Source organism: Heloderma suspectum, chromosome 4 (genome assembly GCF_057233095.1).
Source record: "Heloderma suspectum isolate Gila_16-S chromosome 4, 16-S_ref, whole genome shotgun sequence".
In the NCBI taxonomy this organism is placed as follows: Eukaryota; Metazoa; Chordata; class Lepidosauria; order Squamata; family Helodermatidae; genus Heloderma; species Heloderma suspectum.
This window is the reverse complement of record NC_139461.1, coordinates 149,379,545-149,396,760: the sequence shown is the minus strand read 5'-3', so window position 1 is coordinate 149,396,760 and position 17,216 is coordinate 149,379,545.

The following is a 17,216-nucleotide window of genomic DNA, read 5'->3' as shown; positions in this document are numbered from 1 at the left end:
AGTATAACATACTGCCAGTTAGTACACCATGTGGACAGGGAAATGTTTCAGTCCAAAGAGAAAATTAGGGTTAAGACCCAAGTTAGGGTTAGCTGTCAGGAGACATGGCCTCCCAGAATGGAAACAGGGTGTTGCTGAAGCCAAGCATGGTGAAACAGACTGAGAGGGCCAAAGGAATTGTGTACCTACTGTCTTTTAGTACAACATGAGGATGGGGGTTTGTTACATTTGCACAAGAAAATCAGGTAAAGTCTCAAGTTAGGGTTAGGGTTGGGGAGATGTGGCTTCCCAGGTTGGAAACGGGTCCTTGGTGAAGCCTAACTTGCTGAATCAGACTGAGTGGGACATCAAGATGTCTTCCATACTGACATTTGGTACACTCTGTGGACGGCGGTATGTTTCAGTCCAAAAAGGAAATGAGGCCTGAGACTCAAATTAGGGTTAGGGTTGGGGAGACTTGGCTTCCCAGGATGTAACCAGGGTTTTGGCGAAGCCTAGATTGGTAAAACAGACTGAGTAGGCCATCCGTAGTATAACATACTGCCAGTTAGTACACCATGTGGACAGGGAAATGTTTCAGTCCAAAGAAAAAAATAGGGTTAAGACCCAAGTTAGGGTTAGCGGTCAGGAGACATGGCCTCCCAGAATGGAAACAGGGTGTTGCTGAAGCCAAGCATGGTGAAACAGACTGAGAGGGCAAAAGGAATTGTGTGCCTACTGTCTTTTAGTACAACATGAGGATGGGGGTTTGTTACATTTGCACAAGAAAATCAGGTTAAGTCTCAAGTTAGGGTTAGGGTTGGGGAGATGTGGCTTCCCAGGTTGGAAACGGGTCCTTGGTGAAGCCTAACTTGCTGAATCAGACTGAGTGGGACATCAAGATGTCTTCCATACTGACATTTGGTACACTCTGTGGACGGCGGTATGTTTCAGTCCAAAAAGGAAATGAGGCCTGAGACTCAAATTAGGGTTAGGGTTGGGGAGACTTGGCTTCCCAGGATGTAACCAGGGTTTTGGCGAAGCCTAGATTGGTAAAACAGACTGAGTAGGCCATCCGTAGTATAACATACTGCCAGTTAGTACACCATGTGGACAGGGAAATGTTTCAGTCCAAAGAAAAAATTAGGGTTAAGACCCAAGTTAGGGTTAGCGGTCAGGAGACATGGCCTCCCAGAATGGAAACAGGGTGTTGCTGAAGCCAAGCATGGTGAAACAGACTGAGAGGGCAAAAGGAATTGTGTGCCTACTGTCTTTTAGTAGAACATGAGGATGGGGGGTTGTTACATTTCAACAAGAAAATCAGGTAAAGTATCAAGTTAGGGTTAGGGTTGTGGAGATGTGGCTTCCCAGGTTGGAAACGGGTCCTTGGTGAAGCCTAACTTGCTGAATCAGACTGAGTGGGACATCAAGATGTCTTCCATACTGACATTTGGTACACTCTCTGGAGGGCGGTATGTTTCAGTCCAAAAAGGAAATGAGGCCTGAGACTCAAATTAGGGTTAGGGTTGGGGAGACTTGGCTTCCCAGGATGTAACCAGGGTTTTGGCGAAGCCTAGATTGGTAAAACAGACTGAGTAGGCCATCCGGAGTATAACATACTGCCAGTTAGTACACCATGTGGACAGGGAAATGTTTCAGTCCAAAGAAAAAATTAGGGTTAAGACCCAACTTAGGGTTAGCGGTCAGGAGACATGGCCTCCCAGAATGGAAACAGGGTGTTGCTGAAGCCAAGCATGGTGAAACAGACTGAGAGGGCAAAATGAATTGTGTGCCTACTGTCTTTTAGTAGAACATGAGGATGGGGGGTTGTTACATTTCAACAAGAAAATCAGGTTAAGTCTCAAGTTAGGGTTAGGGTTGGGGAGATGTGGCTTCCCAGGTTGGAAACGGGTCCTTGGTGAAGCCTAACTTGCTGAATCAGACTGAGTGGGGCATCAAGATGTCTTCCATACTTACATTTGGTACACTCTGTGGACCGCAGTACGTTTCAGTCCCAAAAGGAAATGAGGCCTGAGACTCAAATTAGGGTTAGGGTTGGGGAGACTTGGCTTCCCAGGATGTAACCAGGGTTTTGGTGAAGCCTAGATTGGTAAAACAGACTGAGTAGGCATTCAGGAGTATACCATACTGCCAGTTAGTACACCATGTGGACAGGGAAATGTTTCAGTCCAAAGAGAAAATTAGGGTTAAGACCCAAGTTAGGGTTAGCTGTCAGGAGACATGGCCTCCCAGAATGGAAACAGGGTGTTGCTGAAGCCAAGCATGGTGAAACAGACTGAGAGGGCCAAAGGAATTGTGTACCTACTGTCTTTTAGTACAACATGAGGATGGGGGTTTGTTACATTTGCACAAGAAAATCAGGTAAAGTCTCAAGTTAGGGTTAGGGTTGGGGAGATGTGGCTTCCCAGGTTGGAAACGGGTCCTTGGTGAAGCCTAACTTGCTGAATCAGACTGAGTGGGACATCAAGATGTCTTCCATACTGACATTTGGTACACTCTGTGGACGGCGGTATGTTTCAGTCCAAAAAGGAAATGAGGCCTGAGACTCAAATTAGGGTTAGGGTTGGGGAGACTTGGCTTCCCAGGATGTAACCAGGGTTTTGGCGAAGCCTAGATTGGTAAAACAGACTGAGTAGGCCATCCGTAGTATAACATACTGCCAGTTAGTACACCATGTGGACAGGGAAATGTTTCAGTCCAAAGAAAAAAATAGGGTTAAGACCCAAGTTAGGGTTAGCGGTCAGGAGACATGGCCTCCCAGAATGGAAACAGGGTGTTGCTGAAGCCAAGCATGGTGAAACAGACTGAGAGGGCAAAAGGAATTGTGTGCCTACTGTCTTTTAGTACAACATGAGGATGGGGGTTTGTTACATTTGCACAAGAAAATCAGGTTAAGTCTCAAGTTAGGGTTAGGGTTGGGGAGATGTGGCTTCCCAGGTTGGAAACGGGTCCTTGGTGAAGCCTAACTTGCTGAATCAGACTGAGTGGGACATCAAGATGTCTTCCATACTGACATTTGGTACACTCTCTGGAGGGCGGTATGTTTCAGTCCAAAAAGGAAATTAGGCCTGAGACTCAAATTAGGGTTAGGGTTGGGGAGACTTGGCTTCCCAGGATGTAACCAGGGTTTTGGCGAAGCCTAGATTGGTAAAACAGACTGAGTAGGCCATCCGGAGTATAACATACTGCCAGTTCGTACACCATGTGGACAGGGAAATGTTTCAGTCCAAAGAAAAAATTAGGGTTAAGACCCAAGTTAGGGTTAGCGGTCAGGAGACATGGCCTCCCAGAATGGAAACAGGGTGTTGCTGAAGCCAAGCATGGTGAAACAGACTGAGAGGGCAAAAGGAATTGTGTGCCTACTGTCTTTTAGTAGAACATGAGGATGGGGGGTTGTTACATTTCAACAAGAAAATCAGGTAAAGTATCAAGTTAGGGTTAGGGTTGTGGAGATGTGGCTTCCCAGGTTGGAAACGGGTCCTTGGTGAAGCCTAACTTGCTGAATCAGACTGAGTGGGACATCAAGATGTCTTCCATACTGACATTTGGTACACTCTCTGGAGGGCGGTATGTTTCAGTCCCAAAAGGAAATGAGGCCTGAGACTCAAATTAGGGTTAGGGTTGGGGAGACTTGGCTTCCCAGGATGTAACCAGGGTTTTGGCGAAGCCTAGATTGGTAAAACAGACTGAGTAGGCCATCCGGAGTATAACATACTGCCAGTTAGTACCCCATGTGGACAGGGAAATGTTTCAGTCCAAAGAAAAAATTAGGGTTAAGACCCAACTTAGGGTTAGCGGTCAGGAGACATGGCCTCCCAGAATGGAAACAGGGTGTTGCTGAAGCCAAGCATGGTGAAACAGACTGAGAGGGCAAAATGAATTGTGTGCCTACTGTCTTTTAGTAGAACATGAGGATGGGGGGTTGTTACATTTCAACAAGAAAATCAGGTAAAGTCTCAAGTTAGGGTTAGGGTTGGGGAGATGTGGCTTCCCAGGTTGGAAACGGGTCCTTGGTGAAGCCTAACTTGCTGAATCAGACTGAGTGGGGCATCAAGATGTCTTCCATACTTACATTTGGTACACTCTGTGGACTGCAGTACGTTTCAGTCCCAAAAGGAAATGAGGCCTGAGACTCAAATTAGGGTTAGGGTTGGGGAGACTTGGCTTCCCAGGATGTAACCGGGGTTTTGGTGAAGCCTAGATTGGTAAAACAGACTGAGTAGGCATTCAGGAGTATAACATACTGCCAGTTAGTACACCATGTGGACAGGGAAATGTTTCAGTCCAAAGAGAAAATTAGGGTTAAGACCCAAGTTAGGGTTAGCTGTCAGGAGACATGGCTTCCCAGAATGGAAACAGGGTGTTGCTGAAGCCAAGCATGGTGAAACAGACTGAGAGGGCCAAAGGAATTGTGTGCCTACTGTCTTTTAGTACAACATGAGGATGGGGGTTTGTTACATTTGCACAAGAAAATCAGGTTAAGTCTCAAGTTAGGGTTAGGGTTGGGGAGATGTGGCTTCCCAGGTTGGAAACGGGTCCTTGGTGAAGCTTAACTTCCTGAATCAGACTGAGTGGGGCATCAAGATGTCTTCCATACTTACATTTGGCACAATCTGTGGACGGCGGTATGTTTCAGTCCAAAAAGGAAATGAGGGTTGAGACTCAAATTAGGGTTAGGGTTGGGGAGACTTGGCTTCCCAGGATGTAACCAGGGTTTTGGTGAAGCCTAGATTGGTAAAACAGACTGAGTAGGCATTCAGGAGTATAACATACTGCCAGTTAGTACCCCATGTGGACAGGGAAATGTTTCAGTCCAAAGAGAAAATTAGGGTTAAGACCCAAGTTAGGGTTAGCTGTCAGGAGACATGGCCTCCCAGAATGGAAACAGGGTGTTGCTGAAGCCAAGCATGGTGAAACAGACTGAGAGGGCCAAAGGAATTGTGTACCTACTGTCTTTTAGTACAACATGAGGATGGGGGTTTGTTACATTTGCACAAGAAAATCAGGTAAAGTCTCAAGTTAGGGTTAGGGTTGGGGAGATGTGGCTTGCCAGGTTGGAAACGGGGCCTTGGTGAAGCCTAACTTGCTGAATCAGACTGAGTGGGACATCAAGATGTCTTCCATACTGACATTTGGTACACTCTGTGGACGGCGGTATGTTTCAGTCCAAAAAGGAAATGAGGCCTGAGACTCAAATTAGGGTTAGGGTTGGGGAGACTTGGCTTCCCAGGATGTAACCAGGGTTTTGGCGAAGCCTAGATTGGTAAAACAGACTGAGTAGGCCATCCGTAGTATAACATACTGCCAGTTCGTACACCATGTGGACAGGGAAATGTTTCAGTCCAAAGAAAAAATTAGGGTTAAGACCCAAGTTAGGGTTAGCGGTCGGGAGACATGGCCTCCCAGAATGGAAACAGGGTGTTGCTGAAGCCAAGCATGGTGAAACAGACTGAGAGGGCAAAATGAATTGTGTGCCTACTGTCTTTTAGTACAACATGAGGATGGGGGTTTGTTACATTTGCACAAGAAAATCAGGTAAAGTATCAAGTTAGGGTTAGGGTTGGGGAGATGTGGCTTCCCAGGTTGGAAACGGGTCCTTGGTGAAGCCTAACTTGCTGAATCAGACTGAGTGGGACATCAAGATGTCTTCCATACTGACATTTGGTACACTCTCTGGAGGGCGGTATGTTTCAGTCCAAAAAGGAAATTAGGCCTGAGACTCAAATTAGGGTTAGGGTTGGGGAGACTTGGCTTCCCAGGATGTAACCAGGGTTTTGGCGAAGCCTAGATTGGTAAAACAGACTGAGTAGGCCATCCGGAGTATAACATACTGCCAGTTCGTACACCATGTGGACAGGGAAATGTTTCAGTCCAAAGAAAAAATTAGGGTTAAGACCCAAGTTAGGGTTAGCGGTCGGGAGACATGGCCTCCCAGAATGGAAACAGGGTGTTGCTGAAGCCAAGCATGGTGAAACAGACTGAGAGGGCAAAATGAATTGTGTGTCTACTGTCTTTTAGTAGAACATGAGGATGGGGGGTTGTTACATTTCAACAAGAAAATCAGGTAAAGTATCAAGTTAGGGTTAGGGTTGGGGAGATGTGGCTTCCCAGGTTGGAAACGGGTCCTTGGTGAAGCCTAACTTGCTGAATCAGACTGAGTGGGACATCAAGATGTCTTCCATACTGACATTTGGTACACTCTCTGGAGGGCGGTATGTTTCAGTCCAAAAAGGAAATTAGGCCTGAGACTCAAATTAGGGTTAGGGTTGGGGAGACTTGGCTTCCCAGGATGTAACCAGGGTTTTGGCGAAGCCTAGATTGGTAAAACAGACTGAGTAGGCCATCCGGAGTATAACATACTGCCAGTTAGTACACCATGTGGACAGGGAAATGTTTCAGTCCAAAGAAAAAATTAGGGTTAAGACCCAACTTAGGGTTAGCGGTCAGGAGACATGGCCTCCCAGAATGGAAACAGGGTGTTGCTGAAGCCAAGCATGGTGAAACAGACTGAGAGGGCCAAAGGAATTGTGTGCCTACTGTCTTTTAGTACAACATGAGGATGGGGGTTTGTTACATTTGCACAAGAAAATCAGGTTAAGTCTCAAGTTAGGGTTAGGGTTGGGGAGATGTGGCTTCCCAGGTTGGAAACGGGTCCTTGGTGAAGCCTAACTTGCTGAATCAGACTGAGTGGGACATCAAGATGTCTTCCATACTGACATTTGGTACACTCTGTGGACGGCGGTATGTTTCAGTCCAAAAAGGAAATGAGGCCTGAGACTCAAATTAGGGTTAGGGTTGGGGAGACTTGGCTTCCCAGGATGTAACCAGGGTTTTGGCGAAGCCTAGATTTGTAAAACAGACTGAGTAGGCCATCCGGAGTATAACATACTGCCAGTGAGTACACCATGTGGACAGGGAAATGTTTCAGTCCAAAGAAAAAATTAGGGTTAAGACCCAAGTTAGGGTTAGCGGTCAGGAGACATGGCCTCCCAGAATGGAAACAGGGTGTTGCTGAAGCCAAGCATGGTGAAACAGACTGAGAGGGCAAAAGGAATTGTGTGCCTACTGTCTTTTAGTAGAACATGAGGATGGGGGGTTGTTACATTTCAACAAGAAAATCAGGTAAAGTATCAAGTTAGGGTTAGGGTTGTGGAGATGTGGCTTCCCAGGTTGGAAACGGGTCCTTGGTGAAGCCTAACTTGCTGAATCAGACTGAGTGGGACATCAAGATGTCTTCCATACTGACATTTGGTACACTCTGTGGACGGCGGTATGTTTCAGTCCAAAAAGGAAATGAGGCCTGAGACTCAAATTAGGGTTAGGGTTGGGGAGACTTGGCTTCCCAGGATGTAACCAGGGTTTTGGCGAAGCCTAGATTGGTAAAACAGACTGAGTAGGCCATCCGGAGTATAACATACTGCCAGTTAGTACACCATGTGGACAGGGAAATGTTTCAGTCCAAAGAAAAAATTAGGGTTAAGACCCAACTTAGGGTTAGCGGTCAGGAGACATGGCCTCCCAGAATGGAAACAGGGTGTTGCTGAAGCCAAGCATGGTGAAACAGACTGAGAGGGCAAAATGAATTGTGTGCCTACTGTCTTTTAGTAGAACATGAGGATGGGGGGTTGTTACATTTCAACAAGAAAATCAGGTTAAGTCTCAAGTTAGGGTTAGGGTTGGGGAGATGTGGCTTCCCAGGTTGGAAACGGGTCCTTGGTGAAGCCTAACTTGCTGAATCAGACTGAGTGGGGCATCAAGATGTCTTCCATACTTACATTTGGTACACTCTGTGGACCGCAGTACGTTTCAGTCCCAAAAGGAAATGAGGCCTGAGACTCAAATTAGGGTTAGGGTTGGGGAGACTTGGCTTCCCAGGATGTAACCAGGGTTTTGGTGAAGCCTAGATTGGTAAAACAGACTGAGTAGGCATTCAGGAGTATAACATACTGCCAGTTAGTACCCCATGTGGACAGGGAAATGTTTCAGTCCAAAGAGAAAATTAGGGTTAAGACCCAAGTTAGGGTTAGCTGTCAGGAGACATGGCCTCCCAGAATGGAAACAGGGTGTTGCTGAAGCCAAGCATGGTGAAACAGACTGAGAGGGCCAAAGGAATTGTGTACCTACTGTCTTTTAGTACAACATGAGGATGGGGGTTTGTTACATTTGCACAAGAAAATCAGGTAAAGTCTCAAGTTAGGGTTAGGGTTGGGGAGATGTGGCTTGCCAGGTTGGAAACGGGGCCTTGGTGAAGCCTAACTTGCTGAATCAGACTGAGTGGGACATCAAGATGTCTTCCATACTGACATTTGGTACACTCTGTGGACGGCGGTATGTTTCAGTCCCAAAAGGAAATGAGGCCTGAGACTCAAATTAGGGTTAGGGTTGGGGAGACTTGGCTTCCCAGGATGTAACCAGGGTTTTGGCGAAGCCTAGATTGGTAAAACAGACTGAGTAGGCCATCCGTAGTATAACATACTGCCAGTTCGTACACCATGTGGACAGGGAAATGTTTCAGTCCAAAGAAAAAATTAGGGTTAAGACCCAAGTTAGGGTTAGCGGTCGGGAGACATGGCCTCCCAGAATGGAAACAGGGTGTTGCTGAAGCCAAGCATGGTGAAACAGACTGAGAGGGCAAAATGAATTGTGTGCCTACTGTCTTTTAGTACAACATGAGGATGGGGGTTTGTTACATTTGCACAAGAAAATCAGGTAAAGTATCAAGTTAGGGTTAGGGTTGGGGAGATGTGGCTTGCCAGGTTGGAAACGGGTCCTTGGTGAAGCCTAACTTGCTGAATCAGACTGAGTGGGACATCAAGATGTCTTCCATACTGACATTTGGTACACTCTCTGGAGGGCGGTATGTTTCAGTCCAAAAAGGAAATGAGGCCTGAGACTCAAATTAGGGTTAGGGTTGGGGAGACTTGGCTTCCCAGGATGTAACCAGGGTTTTGGCGAAGCCTAGATTGGTAAAACAGACTGAGTAGGCCATCCGGAGTATAACATACTGCCAGTTCGTACACCATGTGGACAGGGAAATGTTTCAGTCCAAAGAAAAAATTAGGGTTAAGACCCAAGTTAGGGTTAGCGGTCGGGAGACATGGCCTCCCAGAATGGAAACAGGGTGTTGCTGAAGCCAAGCATGGTGAAACAGACTGAGAGGGCAAAATGAATTGTGTGTCTACTGTCTTTTAGTAGAACATGAGGATGGGGGGTTGTTACATTTCAACAAGAAAATCAGGTAAAGTATCAAGTTAGGGTTAGGGTTGGGGAGATGTGGCTTCCCAGGTTGGAAACGGGTCCTTGGTGAAGCCTAACTTGCTGAATCAGACTGAGTGGGACATCAAGATGTCTTCCATACTGACATTTGGTACACTCTGTGGACGGCGGTATGTTTCAGTCCAAAAAGGAAATGAGGCCTGAGACTCAAATTAGGGTTAGGGTTGGGGAGACTTGGCTTCCCAGGATGTAACCAGGGTTTTGGCGAAGCCTAGATTGGTAAAACAGACTGAGTAGGCCATCCGTAGTATAACATACTGCCAGTTAGTACACCATGTGGACAGGGAAATGTTTCAGTCCAAAGAAAAAAATAGGGTTAAGACCCAAGTTAGGGTTAGCGGTCAGGAGACATGGCCTCCCAGAATGGAAACAGGGTGTTGCTGAAGCCAAGCATGGTGAAACAGACTGAGAGGGCAAAAGGAATTGTGTGCCTACTGTCTTTTAGTACAACATGAGGATGGGGGTTTGTTACATTTGCACAAGAAAATCAGGTTAAGTCTCAAGTTAGGGTTAGGGTTGGGGAGATGTGGCTTCCCAGGTTGGAAACGGGTCCTTGGTGAAGCCTAACTTGCTGAATCAGACTGAGTGGGACATCAAGATGTCTTCCATACTGACATTTGGTACACTCTGTGGACGGCGGTATGTTTCAGTCCAAAAAGGAAATGAGGCCTGAGACTCAAATTAGGGTTAGGGTTGGGGAGACTTGGCTTCCCAGGATGTAACCAGGGTTTTGGCGAAGCCTAGATTGGTAAAACAGACTGAGTAGGCCATCCGTAGTATAACATACTGCCAGTTAGTACACCATGTGGACAGGGAAATGTTTCAGTCCAAAGAAAAAATTAGGGTTAAGACCCAAGTTAGGGTTAGCGGTCAGGAGACATGGCCTCCCAGAATGGAAACAGGGTGTTGCTGAAGCCAAGCATGGTGAAACAGACTGAGAGGGCAAAAGGAATTGTGTGCCTACTGTCTTTTAGTAGAACATGAGGATGGGGGGTTGTTACATTTCAACAAGAAAATCAGGTAAAGTATCAAGTTAGGGTTAGGGTTGTGGAGATGTGGCTTCCCAGGTTGGAAACGGGTCCTTGGTGAAGCCTAACTTGCTGAATCAGACTGAGTGGGACATCAAGATGTCTTCCATACTGACATTTGGTACACTCTCTGGAGGGCGGTATGTTTCAGTCCAAAAAGGAAATGAGGCCTGAGACTCAAATTAGGGTTAGGGTTGGGGAGACTTGGCTTCCCAGGATGTAACCAGGGTTTTGGCGAAGCCTAGATTGGTAAAACAGACTGAGTAGGCCATCCGGAGTATAACATACTGCCAGTTAGTACACCATATGGACAGGGAAATGTTTCAGTCCAAAGAAAAAATTAGGGTTAAGACCCAACTTAGGGTTAGCGGTCAGGAGACATGGCCTCCCAGAATGGAAACAGGGTGTTGCTGAAGCCAAGCATGGTGAAACAGACTGAGAGGGCAAAATGAATTGTGTGCCTACTGTCTTTTAGTAGAACATGAGGATGGGGGGTTGTTACATTTCAACAAGAAAATCAGGTAAAGTCTCAAGTTAGGGTTAGGGTTGGGGAGATGTGGCTTCCCAGGTTGGAAACGGGTCCTTGGTGAAGCCTAACTTGCTGAATCAGACTGAGTGGGGCATCAAGATGTCTTCCATACTTACATTAGGTACACTCTGTGGACCGCAGTACGTTTCAGTCCCAAAAGGAAATGAGGCCTGAGACTCAAATTAGGGTTAGGGTTGGGGAGACTTGGCTTCCCAGGATGTAACCAGGGTTTTGGTGAAGCCTAGATTGGTAAAACAGACTGAGTAGGCATTCAGGAGTATACCATACTGCCAGTTAGTACACCATGTGGACAGGGAAATGTTTCAGTCCAAAGAGAAAATTAGGGTTAAGACCCAAGTTAGGGTTAGCTGTCAGGAGACATGGCCTCCCAGAATGGAAACAGGGTGTTGCTGAAGCCAAGCATGGTGAAACAGACTGAGAGGGCCAAAGGAATTGTGTACCTACTGTCTTTTAGTACAACATGAGGATGGGGGTTTGTTACATTTGCACAAGAAAATCAGGTAAAGTCTCAAGTTAGGGTTAGGGTTGGGGAGATGTGGCTTCCCAGGTTGGAAACGGGTCCTTGGTGAAGCCTAACTTGCTGAATCAGACTGAGTGGGACATCAAGATGTCTTCCATACTGACATTTGGTACACTCTGTGGACGGCGGTATGTTTCAGTCCAAAAAGGAAATGAGGCCTGAGACTCAAATTAGGGTTAGGGTTGGGGAGACTTGGCTTCCCAGGATGTAACCAGGGTTTTGGCGAAGCCTAGATTGGTAAAACAGACTGAGTAGGCCATCCGTAGTATAACATACTGCCAGTTAGTACACCATGTGGACAGGGAAATGTTTCAGTCCAAAGAAAAAAATAGGGTTAAGACCCAAGTTAGGGTTAGCGGTCAGGAGACATGGCCTCCCAGAATGGAAACAGGGTGTTGCTGAAGCCAAGCATGGTGAAACAGACTGAGAGGGCAAAAGGAATTGTGTGCCTACTGTCTTTTAGTACAACATGAGGATGGGGGTTTGTTACATTTGCACAAGAAAATCAGGTTAAGTCTCAAGTTAGGGTTAGGGTTGGGGAGATGTGGCTTCCCAGGTTGGAAACGGGTCCTTGGTGAAGCCTAACTTGCTGAATCAGACTGAGTGGGACATCAAGATGTCTTCCATACTGACATTTGGTACACTCTCTGGAGGGCGGTATGTTTCAGTCCAAAAAGGAAATTAGGCCTGAGACTCAAATTAGGGTTAGGGTTGGGGAGACTTGGCTTCCCAGGATGTAACCAGGGTTTTGGCGAAGCCTAGATTGGTAAAACAGACTGAGTAGGCCATCCGGAGTATAACATACTGCCAGTTCGTACACCATGTGGACAGGGAAATGTTTCAGTCCAAAGAAAAAATTAGGGTTAAGACCCAAGTTAGGGTTAGCGGTCAGGAGACATGGCCTCCCAGAATGGAAACAGGGTGTTGCTGAAGCCAAGCATGGTGAAACAGACTGAGAGGGCAAAAGGAATTGTGTGCCTACTGTCTTTTAGTAGAACATGAGGATGGGGGGTTGTTACATTTCAACAAGAAAATCAGGTAAAGTATCAAGTTAGGGTTAGGGTTGTGGAGATGTGGCTTCCCAGGTTGGAAACGGGTCCTTGGTGAAGCCTAACTTGCTGAATCAGACTGAGTGGGACATCAAGATGTCTTCCATACTGACATTTGGTACACTCTCTGGAGGGCGGTATGTTTCAGTCCCAAAAGGAAATGAGGCCTGAGACTCAAATTAGGGTTAGGGTTGGGGAGACTTGGCTTCCCAGGATGTAACCAGGGTTTTGGCGAAGCCTAGATTGGTAAAACAGACTGAGTAGGCCATCCGGAGTATAACATACTGCCAGTTAGTACCCCATGTGGACAGGGAAATGTTTCAGTCCAAAGAAAAAATTAGGGTTAAGACCCAACTTAGGGTTAGCGGTCAGGAGACATGGCCTCCCAGAATGGAAACAGGGTGTTGCTGAAGCCAAGCATGGTGAAACAGACTGAGAGGGCAAAATGAATTGTGTGCCTACTGTCTTTTAGTAGAACATGAGGATGGGGGGTTGTTACATTTCAACAAGAAAATCAGGTAAAGTCTCAAGTTAGGGTTAGGGTTGGGGAGATGTGGCTTCCCAGGTTGGAAACGGGTCCTTGGTGAAGCCTAACTTGCTGAATCAGACTGAGTGGGGCATCAAGATGTCTTCCATACTTACATTTGGTACACTCTGTGGACTGCAGTACGTTTCAGTCCCAAAAGGAAATGAGGCCTGAGACTCAAATTAGGGTTAGGGTTGGGGAGACTTGGCTTCCCAGGATGTAACCGGGGTTTTGGTGAAGCCTAGATTGGTAAAACAGACTGAGTAGGCATTCAGGAGTATAACATACTGCCAGTTAGTACACCATGTGGACAGGGAAATGTTTCAGTCCAAAGAGAAAATTAGGGTTAAGACCCAAGTTAGGGTTAGCTGTCAGGAGACATGGCTTCCCAGAATGGAAACAGGGTGTTGCTGAAGCCAAGCATGGTGAAACAGACTGAGAGGGCCAAAGGAATTGTGTGCCTACTGTCTTTTAGTACAACATGAGGATGGGGGTTTGTTACATTTGCACAAGAAAATCAGGTTAAGTCTCAAGTTAGGGTTAGGGTTGGGGAGATGTGGCTTCCCAGGTTGGAAACGGGTCCTTGGTGAAGCTTAACTTCCTGAATCAGACTGAGTGGGGCATCAAGATGTCTTCCATACTTACATTTGGCACAATCTGTGGACGGCGGTATGTTTCAGTCCAAAAAGGAAATGAGGGTTGAGACTCAAATTAGGGTTAGGGTTGGGGAGACTTGGCTTCCCAGGATGTAACCAGGGTTTTGGTGAAGCCTAGATTGGTAAAACAGACTGAGTAGGCATTCAGGAGTATAACATACTGCCAGTTAGTACCCCATGTGGACAGGGAAATGTTTCAGTCCAAAGAGAAAATTAGGGTTAAGACCCAAGTTAGGGTTAGCTGTCAGGAGACATGGCCTCCCAGAATGGAAACAGGGTGTTGCTGAAGCCAAGCATGGTGAAACAGACTGAGAGGGCCAAAGGAATTGTGTACCTACTGTCTTTTAGTACAACATGAGGATGGGGGTTTGTTACATTTGCACAAGAAAATCAGGTAAAGTCTCAAGTTAGGGTTAGGGTTGGGGAGATGTGGCTTGCCAGGTTGGAAACGGGGCCTTGGTGAAGCCTAACTTGCTGAATCAGACTGAGTGGGACATCAAGATGTCTTCCATACTGACATTTGGTACACTCTGTGGACGGCGGTATGTTTCAGTCCAAAAAGGAAATGAGGCCTGAGACTCAAATTAGGGTTAGGGTTGGGGAGACTTGGCTTCCCAGGATGTAACCAGGGTTTTGGCGAAGCCTAGATTGGTAAAACAGACTGAGTAGGCCATCCGTAGTATAACATACTGCCAGTTCGTACACCATGTGGACAGGGAAATGTTTCAGTCCAAAGAAAAAATTAGGGTTAAGACCCAAGTTAGGGTTAGCGGTCGGGAGACATGGCCTCCCAGAATGGAAACAGGGTGTTGCTGAAGCCAAGCATGGTGAAACAGACTGAGAGGGCAAAATGAATTGTGTGCCTACTGTCTTTTAGTACAACATGAGGATGGGGGTTTGTTACATTTGCACAAGAAAATCAGGTAAAGTATCAAGTTAGGGTTAGGGTTGGGGAGATGTGGCTTCCCAGGTTGGAAACGGGTCCTTGGTGAAGCCTAACTTGCTGAATCAGACTGAGTGGGACATCAAGATGTCTTCCATACTGACATTTGGTACACTCTCTGGAGGGCGGTATGTTTCAGTCCAAAAAGGAAATTAGGCCTGAGACTCAAATTAGGGTTAGGGTTGGGGAGACTTGGCTTCCCAGGATGTAACCAGGGTTTTGGCGAAGCCTAGATTGGTAAAACAGACTGAGTAGGCCATCCGGAGTATAACATACTGCCAGTTCGTACACCATGTGGACAGGGAAATGTTTCAGTCCAAAGAAAAAATTAGGGTTAAGACCCAAGTTAGGGTTAGCGGTCGGGAGACATGGCCTCCCAGAATGGAAACAGGGTGTTGCTGAAGCCAAGCATGGTGAAACAGACTGAGAGGGCAAAATGAATTGTGTGTCTACTGTCTTTTAGTAGAACATGAGGATGGGGGGTTGTTACATTTCAACAAGAAAATCAGGTAAAGTATCAAGTTAGGGTTAGGGTTGGGGAGATGTGGCTTCCCAGGTTGGAAACGGGTCCTTGGTGAAGCCTAACTTGCTGAATCAGACTGAGTGGGACATCAAGATGTCTTCCATACTGACATTTGGTACACTCTCTGGAGGGCGGTATGTTTCAGTCCAAAAAGGAAATTAGGCCTGAGACTCAAATTAGGGTTAGGGTTGGGGAGACTTGGCTTCCCAGGATGTAACCAGGGTTTTGGCGAAGCCTAGATTGGTAAAACAGACTGAGTAGGCCATCCGGAGTATAACATACTGCCAGTTAGTACACCATGTGGACAGGGAAATGTTTCAGTCCAAAGAAAAAATTAGGGTTAAGACCCAACTTAGGGTTAGCGGTCAGGAGACATGGCCTCCCAGAATGGAAACAGGGTGTTGCTGAAGCCAAGCATGGTGAAACAGACTGAGAGGGCCAAAGGAATTGTGTGCCTACTGTCTTTTAGTACAACATGAGGATGGGGGTTTGTTACATTTGCACAAGAAAATCAGGTTAAGTCTCAAGTTAGGGTTAGGGTTGGGGAGATGTGGCTTCCCAGGTTGGAAACGGGTCCTTGGTGAAGCCTAACTTGCTGAATCAGACTGAGTGGGACATCAAGATGTCTTCCATACTGACATTTGGTACACTCTGTGGACGGCGGTATGTTTCAGTCCAAAAAGGAAATGAGGCCTGAGACTCAAATTAGGGTTAGGGTTGGGGAGACTTGGCTTCCCAGGATGTAACCAGGGTTTTGGCGAAGCCTAGATTTGTAAAACAGACTGAGTAGGCCATCCGGAGTATAACATACTGCCAGTGAGTACACCATGTGGACAGGGAAATGTTTCAGTCCAAAGAAAAAATTAGGGTTAAGACCCAAGTTAGGGTTAGCGGTCAGGAGACATGGCCTCCCAGAATGGAAACAGGGTGTTGCTGAAGCCAAGCATGGTGAAACAGACTGAGAGGGCAAAAGGAATTGTGTGCCTACTGTCTTTTAGTAGAACATGAGGATGGGGGGTTGTTACATTTCAACAAGAAAATCAGGTAAAGTATCAAGTTAGGGTTAGGGTTGTGGAGATGTGGCTTCCCAGGTTGGAAACGGGTCCTTGGTGAAGCCTAACTTGCTGAATCAGACTGAGTGGGACATCAAGATGTCTTCCATACTGACATTTGGTACACTCTCTGGAGGGCGGTATGTTTCAGTCCAAAAAGGAAATGAGGCCTGAGACTCAAATTAGGGTTAGGGTTGGGGAGACTTGGCTTCCCAGGATGTAACCAGGGTTTTGGCGAAGCCTAGATTGGTAAAACAGACTGAGTAGGCCATCCGGAGTATAACATACTGCCAGTTAGTACACCATGTGGACAGGGAAATGTTTCAGTCCAAAGAAAAAATTAGGGTTAAGACCCAACTTAGGGTTAGCGGTCAGGAGACATGGCCTCCCAGAATGGAAACAGGGTGTTGCTGAAGCCAAGCATGGTGAAACAGACTGAGAGGGCAAAATGAATTGTGTGCCTACTGTCTTTTAGTAGAACATGAGGATGGGGGGTTGTTACATTTCAACAAGAAAATCAGGTTAAGTCTCAAGTTAGGGTTAGGGTTGGGGAGATGTGGCTTCCCAGGTTGGAAACGGGTCCTTGGTGAAGCCTAACTTGCTGAATCAGACTGAGTGGGGCATCAAGATGTCTTCCATACTTACATTTGGTACACTCTGTGGACCGCAGTACGTTTCAGTCCCAAAAGGAAATGAGGCCTGAGACTCAAATTAGGGTTAGGGTTGGGGAGACTTGGCTTCCCAGGATGTAACCAGGGTTTTGGTGAAGCCTAGATTGGTAAAACAGACTGAGTAGGCATTCAGGAGTATACCATACTGCCAGTTAGTACACCATGTGGACAGGGAAATGTTTCAGTCCAAAGAGAAAATTAGGGTTAAGACCCAAGTTAGGGTTAGCTGTCAGGAGACATGGCCTCCCAGAATGGAAACAGGGTGTTGCTGAAGCCAAGCATGGTGAAACAGACTGAGAGGGCCAAAGGAATTGTGTACCTACTGTCTTTTAGTACAACATGAGGATGGGGGTTTGTTACATTTGCACAAGAAAATCAGGTAAAGTCTCAAGTTAGGGTTAGGGTTGGGGAGATGTGGCTTC